At 40.7% G+C, this 3,901-nt stretch overlaps 1 long non-coding RNA gene across 1 annotated transcript; it reads right to left on the bottom strand.

Moving 5' to 3' along the window:
• Nucleotides 1–2,020: 2,020 nt before the first annotated feature.
• Nucleotides 2,021–3,409, bottom strand: LOC123088425 (uncharacterized). Its single transcript, XR_006441895.1, has 2 exons — nt 2,698–3,409; nt 2,021–2,615 (listed from the first exon to the last, which is right to left on the bottom strand). It is a non-coding gene; the product is annotated as an uncharacterized lncRNA (long non-coding RNA).
• Between the last annotated feature and the right edge of the window lie 492 nt (nt 3,410–3,901).

Raw genomic sequence — 3,901 nt, 5'->3', positions numbered from 1 at the left:
CTATTTTTAAAGTTGAACTTCTTGTGATTTTATTTTTGAACTTGTTGTTTCCATTCTTTAATAACGAGGAAAATCTGAGTTTTCTATAATCATCGAACTTCTCCATCTTTTTAATATGAACTTCCTGGTTTTATTTCTTAATCCTTTTTAAGAAATGTTGAAGAGCTCTATTTTTAAAAGTTGAACTTTTTGTTATTTTATTTTTGAACTTCTTGTTTCCATTCTTTAATAACGAGGAAAAATCTGAGTTTTCTATAATCATCGAACTTACTGATGTTTTCACTTTGAACTTCTACCACGTATTATTGTTCGTAATTCCTCACCCGTTACTCGGAGTTCCACAAATGATAAACCATTAGAAACATGTTGAAAAGACGCAACTTTTTTTCATACGATTAAACTTCTTTTTAGCACAACATACACCAATTTGTTTTTAACCGTTTATGTTGGAATAAGAATATGATATACCCATGGAAATTTGTTGAATAGAAGAACATTTCTGTGTCGAGCATTATGTTTCAAATTTATAATGGATTGAGAAAACTTTTTTAAAACACTAGAAACAACATTTTTGTGTGTTTTTGCACAATTAAATACATAGTGAACCTCCTTTACAAGAATTTTTGAACTTCGTGGACCGAAACACGTGAACTTCTAGCTAAAGTCTTTTTAGACTTTGTTTTTTTAGTAGTTGAATTGCTGGTTGTTTTCACTTTGAACTTCTCTTTTTGCTTTTTTACCCATAATTCCTAAAACATTAATAGTTTTATTCTCCGGAGAAAAAAAAAGGTTTTAGAATCATACAATTTTATTAAAATTGAACTTCTTTCTTTCATTTTTCCTAGAGACGGAAAGGATTTGAGTTTTCTGTATAGATCGAATAGCTCCTTTGTTTTAATTTGAGCTTCTTCATTTTTATTCTTTAGTTACAAGGAAAACCTAAGATTTTTATAAATATCGAACTTCTCTATTTTCGTAATTTGGACTTCTTCATTTATTTCCTTGTAGTAATGGAAAAAATCCTAGTTTTCTAATAAATATTGAACCGACCCGTTATTTAAATATGAGCTTCTATAGTTTTTTATTAGAAACAGTGAAAATCCTTTTATGAATTTTTTACTGCTCTATTTAAAAAAATGAACTTCTTGTTTTCATACTTTAATAAAGAGGAAAATCTGAATTTTTTATATCATCAAAGTGCTCCGTTTTTTAGATTTGAATATCTAGGGTATTTTAATGGATAATAATCCTAGGTTTTTATAATCTTTGAACTTCTCTATTTTTTACTATGAACTTTTTGTTTTCTTCTTTGAAAAGAAAAAAAGATTTTTATGTAAACATCGTACAATTTTTCAAAATAAATTGAACTTCACACTTTAATTTTGCGGGAAACAAGAATATTTTGAGTTTTTTGTATACTTCAAACTACTCCATTTTTTAATTTGAAATTCTTGTTTTTGTTTTTAAAATCCCATATTTTGTATAAATATCGAACCATGTGTTATTTTAATTTGAACCTTCCAAAATTCGGTGTGTTAAATTTCGACAAATATAAAGCAGGACAAACAAACTCATTAGCATGACTAGGCGGTGGGCAAAACATGTTTCGCACGTTATGCACGTACATACACAAGTAGTTGAAATTTTGCCGACATGATTTTGCACATACAAGCATAAATAACCCACGGGAGCAATTCTTTCTTCTTCTTTTTCTAGCTCCAACCATCTTAAAGATGGATCGATTTTATTTATAAAACACTTGAAGACGAACATCTACTTTTGAAAAGAGAAATGGGTATAATGCAAATGCCGTGGAGTTATTCTCCACCACACACGTTCTTTTATCCTCTCACTGTCGCAGATGTTCTCTGCTCTTAATATGGTTGCTTTTGCAGTCTCAGTAAAAAAATTAGATCATCAGGGGAGTTTCTGCCCCCCGGGTTCCATTTAATAGAAAATCACCAACAGTTCAGACAACCACGCACTCTGCATCTAGCATGTTCAGGAAGTACGAGAGATAAAAACAAAAAGGGCCAATGGCCTAACACATGTTCACCCTTTTTTTTGTTGCATACTAACGACTCAAATCGCGCCCATAGAGTGTAAAGGATGAAAAGAAAGAAAGAAAGTTAGCCACCACGGGGGGAGCTCATTCCGCGGCTCTTTCACGAGTTGGCCCTGGGAAAATTTCAGTTGTTCGTCAAGTAGCTGGCTGTTTCAGCTTTCTACGTTCTCGTTTGACTAGACTATAAACTGAACCCAACATGTATATCTTCTGAGTTCTGCCCGCTGCCATTGCCTATCCCCAATTCTCTGTTTTTTTGTACTCTGCTTTCTTGCTTGCCTACCGCTATGGGGAACAGGTAGAAGTTCAGATTCAGTTAGAAGTTCAGAATCAGTGGTGTACTCTGCTTTATCTGTGGGTGTCGGTAGTAGCATAAATTTTTAGCCAACTCTGTTTGTTCTTCAAAACACAAACAACCAAGCTGATGAGGCTGGGCAGGTTGAAGTGAATTGAAGTGACTAGAGGTGGAAGCAGCGCGGGGCATTGCGAAGCCAAATGCACCGCAACGACACCGTCGACCCTCAGGAGCTATAGCGACACATCACTGGACCTGTACCAGTAGTTTGATAAGTTCAGAGAAGTAAATTTGTAATCCATCAGTGCCTAGACGTAAGTAGTATGATATCCCAAACCTGGGCGCCGAGTTGAAGGTGACGAGCGTGACGGCGGAGGCCGGCAGCAGGCGTCCATGGCACCGGTCAGCGGCTGGGCGCAGGAACGCCGTCCTGAGATGGGTCAGCTCGTGGCGTCGAAGCAACAACAGCTGACGATTGCGAGGAAGGAGAGGAAGTTGCAGATCACCGCCCTTCGACGGCACTTACCGGCTGCGGTGAACTTCCCAGCCCGAGGGGTGAACCTCTCCAGATCGTGATCCGGGATGGGTCGCCGGAGACGGAGTGGTGGTGGCGCGCCTAGGTGGAGGTGGGATGGGGGCGGCGCCCGCAGCGGCCGGAACGCCCCGTGTGCTGCTGCGGTGGGGCCCGTCGGGAGGGGTTGTGTGTCGGCACGCCGTAGGAGGCGAAGGAGCTGGGAGGAGGTGGAGGCGGCGTCGCGCCGGAGTAGGTGGTGACGGCGGTGCGCCGGAGGAGGCGTGGGGGGGCCTTGGCAGGCAGCGGCGGGCACAGGAGGCGTGGTGGTCGACGTGCTGGTGGAGGCGGATGGCAGTCGCGGCGAGCGACGACGTTTGTGGAGGCACATGGGGCTGCGCATCCGCGGGATGAGGTAGGTGGCGGCGCCACGGGAGGAGGCAGGCGGCGGGGCCACGGGAGGAGGCCGGCGGCGCATCCGCGGGAAGAGGCAGGCGGCGGGGCCACGGGAGGAGGCCGGCGGCAGGCCAGCCTATATAGGGACATCGTGATCCAAATAACTATTCTGATCCAGGAATCAGAATAGTGCCTATATATATATATATATATATATATATATATATATATATATATCAGGATCTTTCCAACACGAGGTGCTTGCCAAAGAATAAGATGAAAAAGGGAAAGGTGAAGATCACCTTAACTCTTGCATAAAGTAAAAGATATAAAGTAAAAAATAGGTCCTTCGCAGAGGGAAGCATAGGTTGTCATGTGCTTTTAGGGTTGGATGCACAAAATCTTAATGCAAAAGAACGTCACTTTATATTGCCACTTGTGATATGAACCTTTATTATGAAGTCTGTCGCTTTTATTACTTCCATATCACACGATCGTATAAAGCTTATTTTCTCCGCACTAATAAGTCATACATATTTAGAGAGCAATTTTTATTGCTTGCAACATGACAACTTACTTGAAGGATCTTACTCAATCCATAGGTAGGTATGGTGGACTCTCATGGCAAAACTAG

This window comes from Triticum aestivum, chromosome 1B, assembly GCF_018294505.1.
Source record: "Triticum aestivum cultivar Chinese Spring chromosome 1B, IWGSC CS RefSeq v2.1, whole genome shotgun sequence".
Taxonomy (NCBI): Eukaryota; Viridiplantae; Streptophyta; class Magnoliopsida; order Poales; family Poaceae; genus Triticum; species Triticum aestivum.
This window is presented reverse-complemented; position numbering and strand designations above follow the sequence as displayed.